The 12,543-nt window shown below is 45.7% G+C and overlaps 1 protein-coding gene across 3 annotated transcripts in view; it reads left to right on the forward strand.

Annotated features, from left to right (window-relative positions):
• The window catches only part of LRRC4B (leucine rich repeat containing 4B), a 148,353-nt gene that overhangs the window by 79,836 nt on the left and 55,974 nt on the right, over nt 1-12,543 (forward strand). The gene's annotated exons all lie outside the window — the stretch shown is intronic.

Consider the following 12,543-nt stretch of genomic DNA (forward strand, 5'->3'; position numbering starts at 1 on the left):
AAGATTCAATCCAATTGTGCAGATAAAATATAACTGATGGAATTCTACAGGATGGGGTATTGGCATGTGAAAACAGTCCAGATCTGATGATCCCCAGGCATGCACTTCCAGGTGGTGGAGATGTTGGGCACCATCTTGGCTCCCAGGCATCTTCACTTGGTTGCAAGTGGCCGATAGCCAGGTGCAAAATTTGCCTGGCACCTGGCTGCTTTTGAACACTGCTGCTACACCTTTGGTTGAGAGCTACAGCCTTGAGAAGGCCAAAGGATGATGGGAGTTGTAGTCTGGCAACACCTGGAGGGCCACACATTACCCATCCCTCTTCTAAGGTCAATACTAGCTCTCCAATACTACAGTGAAGGGAAAAAGTATTTGATCCCCCTGCTAAATTTGCCCGTTTGCCCTCTGACGAAGAAATGACCAGTCCATAATTTTAATGGTAGGTTTACTGTAGCTGTGAGAGACAAAATAACAACAGGAAAACCCCCAGGAGCCCAGAAGACAAAAGTCAGAGATTGATATGCATTATAATGAGCAAAATAAGTATTTGATCCCTTTGCAAAAGATGACTTAGTACTTGGTGGCAAAACCCTTGTTGGCAATTACAGAGGTCAGACGTTTCTTGTAGGGGGCCACCAGGTTTGCACACACCTCGGGAGGTATTTTGTCCCACACCTCTTTGGAGAACCTCTCCAAGTCAGTAAGATTTCGAGGCTGATGTGTAGCTACTCGAACCTTCACAGATTTTTGATGGGATTAAGGTCTGGAGACTGGCTAGGCCACTCCAGGACCTTAATGTGTTTCTTCTTGAGCCACTCCTTTGTTACCTTGGCCGTGTGTTTCTTCGTCAGAGGGCAAACGGGCAAATTTAGCAGGGGATCAAATACTTTCCCCCTTCACTGTAGCTGCTTGGGAAAAGCTGCAGTGACAAACATCTGCTTTGATACTGTGGGAGGCGGGATGCTGGCCTAGATAGAGGAAGGCCATAGCTCAGTGCTAGAGCATATACTTTGCATGGAGAACATCCTACGTTTGATTCCCTTCTGCCGGAAACCCTGGAGAGCCACCATCAGTCAGTGTAGACAACACTGAGCTAGATGGACCAGTCATCTGACTCAGGATGAGGCCGCTTCTTGAGCTTTTGGCCTGACCCAGCATATTGCCTCTTCTGAATGGGAAGTGCTGCATTGATACTTCCCCAACTAGTGTTAGAAATTAGCCAGGCGCCAGGCGCATTTTGCGACTAGCACGGGTCCAATTGTGACCACGTGGGGATCCCTGGATGCCAGATTGGTGCCTGACATCTCCATCTGGCTGGCCCCTCCGGCTTTCTTAAGCAGGTAAGCAGAAGAGCTTATTGCTGCATTTACAGCCCATCTTTTTCTCCAGGGAATATGTACATGGTTCACAGCCTCCCCCCACAACCCTGCTAATCCCTACAGTGACCCTGTGAGATAGGCTAAGAGGCTGTGACTGACTCCAAGGCCACCCTGTGAGCTTCATGGCTCAGTAGGGATTTGAACCCTGACCTCCCAGGTCCTAGTCTGCCACTCTAACCACTACACCACACTGCCTTCCTAGAGTACTTCTGCTGTGGGGCAGCTCTATAAATTAAGTAGGTAAATACAGTGAATATGGCGAAAGCAAAATGTCACTTAGAGAAGGATCTGAAGCTTGAATTTGTTTTATTCTGGATTATTTGACTGGATGTTTTAATTCGTAGTAAACTGCTTTGAGATTTTTTCCCTTTAAAATTTAAAGAGGTATAGAAATGAAATTAACGACAGCAACAGCAATCAAACTCCACTGTAAAAAAGGCGTCTAGACATTCTGTTGTGGTGACTGCAACCTAGATTTAAGGTACCATTTGGTGATTAGCTTATATATCTGAGTTTTTAGCATTGTCCCCAACCTGAATTCCTCCAGATTATGATGGATTCTGAGTCCCATCAGCCTCAGCCTATATGCCCATGGGCTAGGGTGATAGGATTTGTAGTCCAAGAGGTCATCAGGTTGGGGAAGGCTAACCTTGGAGAGTCCTAAGCTATGAGCCTGTGATAATACCTGATCAGAAATCCCAGGATTCTTTGGAGTGTATATTATAGTGGTATAAAACAGTTTTAATTCAACTCAACAGAGTTTATTTTGTATTGGCTGTGAGCCCTAACCTTAAGAAGCTGAGCAACATTTAGATCCTTCATTGCAGATAAAAATAACAACCCTTAAAAACATTAGCACCAATTAAGGCATCACAGACATTGAACAATCATCACGCAGGTCAGCCGACAATCATTACGCAGTCCTAGTCTACAATCACTTGTACGAGTATTAGAGGTTAAATGTTGTCACGTTTTCCCAAAAGCCATCCATTGACTTGGTGAAAGCGTTATTTGAGTTTGCTAATAAATAGATACACGCTTGTAGTCTTGGTAAGCCCTGGAGCCGCATGGAGCCTAAAATACAATATTAAGAATCCAGTTGGCTTGGCGGAGGGAGGGAGCATGTCTGCTCTGAATGAGGAATATAATTAAACCTATTTTATATATCTATATAAATACCTGTGGGAGGGTTGAAAGGACTTTGGAAAAAAATAATGAAAGCATTTCATGATCTTGGGATATTTGAGAGAGAGAGAGAGAGAGAAAATGGGCATTTCCCTCCTTTTTGCAGCATAAATGATTTAGCATTTTTCTAGGCAGCCCCAAGGCGAAGGAACTGATACTTCATTTTGTACTGTGGGGGGGGGGGTCTTCATAGGAAAAGGACCATCCTTTGCCTTGTGTTTCTCTTGGACAATTCTCAGAATTATGCTGAGCACCTTCTGCTGTGCAAGGCCTTATGGGAATCATAGAACTGAAGAATTTTAAGAGTCGAAAGGTACCCTGAGGACCATCGCCCCTGCAGTGCAGGAATATGCAGCTGTCTCAGACGGGGATCGAACCTGCAACCTTGGCGTTATCAACACCATGTTCTTACCAACTGAGCTAACAAGCGAATGATTAAAAGCATCCCCCAAAAATGTGTAGGGTAGGAAAGCACACACAGGCCATACATATCCATACCATACAGTGGTACCTCGGGTTACATACGCTTCAGGTTACAGACTCCGCTAACCCAGAAACAGTGCTTCAGGTTAAGAACTTTGCTTCAGGATGAGAACAGAAATCGTGCTCCAGCAGCGCAGCAGCAGCAGGAGGCCCCATTAGCTAAAGTGGTGCTTCAGGTTAAGAACAGTTTCAGGTTAAGAACAGACCTCTGGAACGAATTAAGTACTTAACCTGAGGTACTACTGTACATGGAAAGCAGTATCGTACCACTTCAAACGTGTACAGTGGTACCTTGGGTTAGAAATGCTTCACGTTACAGATGCTTCAGGTTACAGACTCCACTAACTCAGAAATAGTACAGTGGTGCCTCGCAAGAATCCGTTCTGTGATTCTCTTCGTCTAGAGGTTTTTTCGTCTTGCGAAGCAAGCCCATTGACGGATTAGCGCTATTAGCGCTATTATCGGCTTTTAGCGGCTTTTAGCGGCTTATCAGCTTATCGGATCAGCTGATAAGCGGCTTAGCGGCTTAGAAAAAGGGGGGGAAGGAAAAAAAGCCCACAGGAACTCGCAAGACATTTTCGTCTTGCGAAGCAAGCCCATCGGAGATTCGTTTTGCGAAGCACCTCCAAAACGGAAAACTCTTTCGTCTAGCGAGTTTTCTGTCTTGCGAGGCATTCGTCTTGCGGGGCACCACTGTACCTCGGGTTAAGAACTTTGCTTCAGGATGAGAACAGAAATTGCACGGCGGTGGTACAGTGGCAGCAGGAGGCCCCATTAGCTAAAGTGGTATCTCAGGTTAAGAACAGTTTCAGGTTAAGAACGGACCTCCAGAACGAATTAAGTTCTTAACCTGAGGTACCATTGTATTGCTTCCCTCCTCGCAAAGAATCCTGGGAACTGTAGTTCATTAAGGGTGCTGGGGTTTACTAGCAGACCCCTGTTCCCCTCACAAGATCTACAATTCCCAGGCTGGTTTAACAATCAGCCCCTCTCCCCAGGGAACTCTTGGGGTTGTTGTTTTGTCATTTCCCACATTCTATGCATCCGGGAGCAAATGTGATCTTGCCAATCTCCCATCGGACTCTCTTGTTTTGTAGCATCGTAGAGTTTGAAGGGGTTTGGGGGTCATCCATTGCACCCCCTGCTCAGTGCATGAACTGCAATGCGGGATGGGACTGCAGTATACACCACACACAGCCACACAGCCTTTGCTTAAACCCTTCTACAAATGAGAACCCAGCTTGCCATTAGAAAATTTCAGACTCGCAGCTGTCCATGGAGGCACAGGTCAATTCTGTGTCCAGGGCAGCTGTTTATCAGCTCCATCTGGTACGCAGGCTGAGACCATACCTGCCCGCGGACTGTCTTGCCATAGTGGTACATGCTCTGGTTATCTCTCACTTGGACTACTGCAATGCGCTCTATGTGGGGCTACCTTTGAAGGTGACCTGGAAACTACAACTAATCCAAAATGCAGCAGCTAGACTGGTGACAGGAAGCGGCCGCAGAGACCATATAACACCGGTCTTGAAAGACCTACACTGGCTCCCAGTACGTTTCTGAGTACCATTCAAAGTGTTGGTGCTGACCTTTAAAGCCCTAAACGGTCTCGGTCCAGTATACCTGAAGGAGCGTCTCCACCCCCATCGTTCTGCCTGGACGCTGAGGTCCAGCGCCGAGGGCCTTCTGGCGGTTCCCTTGCTGCGAGAAGCCAAGTTACAGGGAACCAGGCAGAGGGCCTTCTCGGTAGTGGCACCTGCCCTGTGGAATGCCCTCCCACCAGATGTCAAAGAGAAAAATAACTTTTAGAAGACATCTAAAGGCAGCCCTGTTTAGGGAAGCTTTTAATAGATTATTGTATTTTAGTGTTTTGTTGGAAACTGCCCAGAGTGGCTGGGGAAACCCAGCCAGATGGGCGGGGTATAAATAAATAATAATAATAATAATAATAACAACAACAACAACAACAACAACAATAATAATAATAATAATAATAATAATAATAATAATAATAATTCCACCAAGCTTTTGAATGCCTCAGGGGGATTTCACACCTGGCAAAGCAGGGATGCCATTTAGTGTGTGCAATGCATGTATACAAGTTCAGTTTCAACCTCTCCTTTTGGGAATGATGGAAGCCGCAAGAAAGAGGAGGAAGAAGCTAGGAGAGGTCATTAAGTAGTTCACCAAGACCCTCAGCAATTTTCAAGTGGTCCAGGAGGAGAAAAAGTTTGGGGAACCACTGAGATAGATCATAGGTGATTATTCCTCAGGAGCGCCCATAGATCTCTTACCAGTTTGTTGGTAGTAGATGCTGAGGAACTGTTTATTTTCGTCGCTGGCCAGAGTTACAAATCCATTTACCATTGACCTGTGTTGATGATGTGATTGTGGTTGTTATAGAGTATCCAAAGAGGAAAGAATTATAGCCAACCCTTCTTTCCATAAGGCAGCTTTTTGACTTTGACATCTTTTCTCTGCCTCCCAAGGAGCTCATTGAGTTTCCACCATTTTATCTTCCACAACAGCCTTGCAAAGGAGGTTAGGCTAAGATTGGGTGTCCGGCCCAACGATCATGGCTGGAGCAGGAATTAGAAATGGCCACTCTCAGTGTACGTTTATTGGCACTCTCAGTGGGCGGGGCCTTTTTGGGGGTGGTTCCCTAGGTGAGATGGATGGGAGGTTGCCTTCTCTGGATGCGGTCACAGCTTCCTCTGAAGGAGTAGGAATGCAGCTAGGGTGTCCTTGTAGAGCCATTGCTGTTGCTTGAGGCTCAGGTGACCTCAGTGGTGTTGAATGCCTTCCATTGGCTTTGGCTGGTGGCCCAGCTGCGCCCCTGTCTGAACAGGGAGAACCTGTTCTTCTTTTGCCTATGCTTTGGTAATCTCTAGGGACACGGGTGGTGCTGTGGTGTAAACCACTGAGCCTTGGGTTTGCCAATTGGAAGGTCGGTGGTTCGAATCCCTGCGACAGGGTGAGCTCCCATTGCTCGGTCCTTGCTCCTGCCAACCTAGCAGTTTGAAAGCACATCAAAGTGCAAGTAGATAAATAGGTACCACTTCGGCGGGAAGGTAAAGGGTGTTTCCATGCGCTGCTCTGGTTTCGTCAGTAGCGGCTTAGTCTCGCTGGCCACATGACCTGGAAAAACTGCAGACAAATTTCGGCTCCCTCGGCCAGTAAAGCAAGATGAGCGCCTCAACCCCAGAGTCGTTCACAACTGGACTTAACTGTCAGGGGTCCTTTACCTTTACCTTTTTAAGGTTCAGTTACTACAACCTGTTAAACATAGGGCTGCCTCTGAAGATGGTTAAGAACTGTCAAGTGGTACTGAATTTGGCAGCTCGGTTACTCACTGGGGCAAGACAGTTTGAACTTATTACAGTGGAACTTCAGTCTTTGAACGTCTCAGTTGACGAATGTTTCAGCTTTCAAACGCCAAAAACCTGGAAGTAACTGCTTCGGTTTCTGAACATTTTTCGGAAGCCAAACATGCCACGTGGCTTCTGTTTTGAGTTTCCCTATTGTATTGAGGCTTCTGCTATCAGTTTTTGGTTTTCGATCGTTTCGTAAGTTGAAGAGTCTTCTGGAACAGATTACCTTCGAAAACCAAGATTCCACTGTGCTGTAATCCTGGCCTGACTTCACTGGCTGCCGATTAGTTTCTGGGCCCGATTCAAAGTGCTGGTTTTGACCTATAAAGCCATAAACAGCTCAGGACTGCCATACCTCAAGGACCGCCTCTCCTCATAGGAACCGACCCAGACCCTGTGAACATCATTGAAGGCCCTTCTTCGTGTGTCCATGAAAGGTCTGGAGGGGGTGGCAACATGAGAACAGGCCTTTTCTGCAGTGGCTCCCCATTTGAGGAATGCTCTCCCCAGGGAGGCTCGCTGGGCGCCTTCATCACATATCTTTAGGTGCCAGGCCAAACCGTTGGAGGTTTATAACATCAGAGGTCAGAGGGCCATCTGTCAGGGTTGCTTTAGTTGCGATTCTTGTGTGACAGGGGGTTGCGCTAAATGACTCTTGGGGCCCCCGGTCCAACTCTACAATTCTACGACTCTGTTAGAGGTCTTTTTTTAAGCAGACGAATCTTCTTCACAAGCTTGACTGCCGAGCTATATATCCCTCAAATAAGAAGAATTCCCACACTCGCGAAGGCTTCCTCGGTAGCGACTGGCCCATCTCACACTCAGCTGCTAATAATAATAATAATAATTTATTATTTATACCCTGCCCATCTGGCTGGGCTTCCCCAGCCACTGTGGATGGCTTCCAACAAAATATTAAAACACTGTAATACCTCAAACATTAAAAGCTTCCCTAAACAGGGCTGCCTTCAGATGTCTTTTAAAAATAAGATAGCTGCTTATTTCCTTGACATCTGATGGGAGGGCGTTCCACAGGGCGGGCGCCACTACCGAGAAGGCCCTCTGCCTGGTTCCCTGTAGCTTCACTTCTCGCAATGAGGGAACTGCCAGAAGGCCCTCGAAGCTGGACCTCAGTGTCCGGGTAGAACGATGGGGGTGGAGACGCTCCTTCAGGTATACTGGACCGAGACCATTTAGGGCTTTAAAGGTCAGCACCAACACTTTGAATTGTGCTCGGAAATGTACTGCTTGCCTCTGAATTGCTCCTTGTGACGAGGCCCCTGCTCTTTGTCTGTTTGGCTTCCAGCTCAGTGTGTTTCCCCATTTTGGTGCTGGAACGGCACTCGCGAAGGCAGGGCCGGGTGGTGGGGAGTGAGGCAGACGGACGGCTAGACTTTGAATGAGCAGCATTAGAAGCAGATGATGCCTCGCGGACACCCACAACTACCTTGGTTTAACTTTAATCTGATTTAGTTAAACCGTCAGAAAGCTGTGTGTCGGCACAATCCCTTTAGTAGCGGGGAGGGGACTCGCGTCGCTTTTGCCAGCATTGGTTGAGATTAAAAACTGATACAGCAACAAGGTTATAAATCCGATTACGGCACGCTCGGGCCGGATACGCCTGGCTGGAAGGCCTCTTTTTCTTTTGAAAGCTCTTCAGCTCGTCAACTTTCCGCTTGCAAGCAAGTCGACGGAGCAATGCAATGAGTTTATGAGCTGAACAATATACAGACCCTCCAAGTGTCCCTCTTTTCCAGGGACAGTCCCGGATTTATAGAAGCCGCCCTGGTTTCTGATTTGGTCCCAGAATGTCACACTTTCCCTTAGGATGTCCCTATTTTCACCAGAGAAATGTTGGAGGGTATGGTAGGACACCCTTATTTCCATTGGAGAAAGTCGAAGGGTATGGAGTTAGGTGATCTCCAAGCCAAGGAGATAAGTAACTATACAGACAGCCCTGCTTAGGGAAGTTTGTAATGTCTGATGTTTTATCGTGTTTTTGGAGTTCTGTTGGGAGCCATCCAGAGTGGCTGGGGGAAGGCATAAATTATTATTATTATTATTATTATTATTATTATTATTATTATTATTATTATTATTACTACTACTACTTTAGCAGACATCTGTATAAGGAAGGTCTTTATTTAAAATGTTTAATGTTTTCTTATGTTTTTATAAATGTTGGAAGCCACTCAGAGTAGCCACCCAGTCAGATGGGTGAGATGATGATGATGATGATGATGATGATGATGATGATAATAATAGGACATCCATATTTTCTTTTCTTCTTTTTTATTTAGGAGTGTTCCAAAATTTTAATACATAAAATATTTTAATTACCTCTATCTGTCTTAATACCCCTGGACTTCCCACCCCATCCTTCCATGGCTTCCCAATTACTCCTCATTATGCTGCATATCCTCGATCTCTGTTTTAATTATTTTCATCAGAAAAATGTTGAAGGGTTATGCATATATAGGCTGCAGTTTGCACGCGTGTGCTGACACCATACGGAACATGGACACAATGTGGGCCGTGAGCAAAAGGCTCCTTGGTTAACGTGCACAGACCACAGGGCTCAGCGTGCACATTTTGTTTGGAGGATTTGCCCCGAGAGACCTTTGTCCCCTGTGGTATAAGTACGTCATGCCACGCTGACATTTGCCCATCAAGCTTGTTGCTGTCTGCACCGACTGGCAGAAGTTTTCCAGGGATTCAGACCCGTGAATCTTGAGAGCTTGTGCATGCAGAATTCTGATTCCTCAGAGCTGTTCAGCGCTCTTGTGAAAATGCAGATAAGGGGCAAAATATTATGGCCCTGGATACACAATTTTAGGATTCTGAGGAGCTTGATTTTAATTGTTTCGGACATTTCTGGACCTCATGATTTGCAAATACCGTATTTTTTGCTCTAGAAGACTCATTTTTTCCCTCCTAAAAAGTAAGGGGAAATGTGTGTGCGTCTTATGGAGCGAATGCAGGCTGCGCAGCGATCCCTCTTGCTGTTCTGGCTTCTGAGATTCAGAATATTTTTTTCCTTGTTTTCCTCCTCCAAAAACTAGGTGCGTCTTGTGGTCTGGTGCATCTTATAAAGCGAAAAATACGGTATATGCGTGAGTGTAAGATAGTCTGACATCTCAAAAGACAAGAGAGGCGCTTGAATAAAATGACTGTGACTCCTTAGTCTTCCCCGCATCCCACAGCAAAATCAGCACATGGTAGGCACATTTTAGTGCAATGTCCAAACCCTAAACTGTGCTTAATCTTAATTGTGCCTAATTTCTCGAGTGTCACTGTTGTGTAGTGGTTAGAGCGTCGGACTAGGACTTGGGAAACCTAGGTTCAGATCCCCATTAAGCCATGAAACTCATTGGGTGACCTTGGGCCAGTCACCGCCTCTCAGGGTTGTTGTGAGGATAGAATGGGGCGAGTCAGAGCCACATGTACCCTTCTTGGAGAAAAGGTTGGCTATAAATGTAAAATCAAACCATGGCTTGTTTAAACAAGCCAGCTTTATAACCTATGGTTTGTAGTTACTTTGCTTGGAATAAGATTACCCATAATTTGTTGTTTTGGGACCTGTGGTTGGGGGGGGGGAGAAAGTAAATGTTTTCAAAATACCTGCTTGTGGTCGTAGCATGCAGGGGAAGACATTCTCATTTCTGTCATGATAAACCGTGGTTATTATGTCTGAAATCCGCCAATATGTAGATAAGCAGATAGCAGAGGCACAGGGCAGTGTTCAGGCAATCTGTGTGTGAATGTATACGGTTTTTAAAGGAAAAATAATTATTTTTTCACATCAGGCTTAGTTGAGAGTCTAGTCGGCAGTCAGTCGCCCCCCTGTGGAACACCCTCCCATCAGCTATCAAGGAAAGAAGTGACTATCTGACTTTTAGAAGACACCTGAAGGCAGCCATATATAGGGAAGTTTTAAATGTTTGATGTTTTACTGTGGTTTTATAATTTGTTGGAAGCTTCCCGGAATAGCTGAGGCAACCCAGTCAGATGGGCAGCATATTAATATTAGTAAATTGTTATTATAAGTGTTAAGTTGTGGGTGAACATATCAGACGACACAATGATTCTTCAAACCGCTCTTGTTTATTCACAGGCCAGGACAGAACTGAACTGAAGAGCTCAGTCAGCCTGCTTATATAGAGCTCCAGTACAACGTTACTGTAACAACTTTCTAAAACTATCCAATCACTGAATGTCACTTTCGATTCCTTATTTGCATAACTATCTACAGTCTCCCCCTGCTGGCCCAGGGTGAGAACTTCAGTACATAACACCCCTCCCCACCGAGATAAGGCGTTAAGTTACAATCGTAATGGTTTCCTTATATACAGCACTACACGTAATGGTTCAATTAGGCACAAAGGCATATCGGTTACATTTCACATGCTTCCACATAATTTCTGACAGCAGCCATTTCTCAGTGCTAGAAAATGTTCAGAGACTCCTGAGGTATCATCTCACCCCTTCAGTCTCTAAATTAGGCCTTTAGGAAGCCCACTGTTCCACTGTAACATAATTGTACCAAAAACATCATTTATAAGAAATGGTCTTTAGCAGATGCTGCAGCCATTCTTTCCCTCACTGCCAAGGAGGCTGAGGAGGTGTGCTCTTAAACCAGCATAGCGCAGGAGACATGGCGGCTTTCAAATATGTGGTTAATCTGATTGCGATGGTTGACATTATTAGTATTATTATTGCCGTTCGGAAATTGTCACGCTATATTGGTTTAAGAGGACGCTGGGTACTGTTTCAGCTGTGAAGCTCAGAAGCTGTGCAAGATGTGAAGAAGGAAGACGATTGATGGACAAATTTGCCAAGGATTGATCTTTCATATTCAAATGGCCAGTATAATGGGAATAGACAACCTTTTAACGTTTTTAATATCATTAAGCCACCTGTGTTCAAAACTTATCAGCATGTAAGAGCACTTCGCATGGTGCACCCATCTTCTTTTTGAGGGGGGGGTAGAGAGCTCAGATAACACATGCAGAGCTTGTGTTTATGTATGCTGTACATGCATATGTCTGTGTGTACAGAGGCCGCAATATGTGGAGATCAGCAAACGGGACAACAGTATTCAGTTTGTTAAGTTGTGGGTGAACATATCAGACGACACAGCAATTCTTCAAACAGCTCTTGTTTATTCACAGGCCAGAACAGAACTGAACTGAAGGGTTCAGTCAGCCTGCTTATATAGAGCTCCAGTACAACGTAACTGTAACAATTTTCTAAAACTATCCAATCACTGAAAGTCACTTTCGATCCCTTATTTGCATAACTATCTACAGTATCCCCCTGCTGGCCCAGGGTGAGAACTTCAGTACATAACACAGTTGGGTGGAGCTTTTTGTGGCATGGAGCTGAATATCGTCACCTTTACATTGTACCTCTGCCTTTCCATCAAGGAGCGACGTGTGGGGTTCCTGCCATTTATCCTCACAACAAGCCTGTGAAGTAGGTTTGAGAGGGAAGGAGGAGGAGAGAGAGAAAGAGAGAGTGTCTGGACCAAGGTCACCTAGTAAAGTTTTGTGGCTGACTGGAGATCTGAACCTGTTTCCCTAGGATGGACCCAATACACTGGTTCTCTTAATTTCTATAGTTCAAGGGGCATTTTTTCAGATGTTTTGGGCTACAGCTCCCATCTTTCCTTACCACTGGCCATGCTGCCTGAATCTCTTGAGAGTTGGGCACCTGGAGAACATCTGTTTGGCCTTCTTTCTTAAAGCCAGCCCAGGGCATGACGCTGTCTGTTTCCTCTTCCTCGGTCCCAGTGTTGTCCTTGTGGAACTCAGCAGGGAGGAGGAGGAGGACCAAACTAGAATTAGCCAACCTGTCATTGGCTCTGACTCTGCCTGTCATTAGTTCTGGCTCCACCCACTGTTGATCTCCACCCTACCAGTCCCCAATGGGCGGCTGCCACCATTGTGTTTAACTCCGGAGTCCAGATTTCGTGTCCTTCAAACCTCTGTCAGATATCCTTGGGTGGTGCGTCAGCCACAGTTCTGTGTACAGTGGTACCTCGGGTTAAGTACTTAATTCGTTCTGGAGGTCCGTTCTTAACCTGAAACTGTTCTTAACCTGAAGCACCACTTTAGCTAATGGGG

Source organism: Podarcis vaucheri (genome assembly GCF_965113315.1).
Source record: "Podarcis vaucheri genome assembly, chromosome: 13".
NCBI lineage: Eukaryota > Metazoa > Chordata > Lepidosauria > Squamata > Lacertidae > Podarcis > Podarcis vaucheri.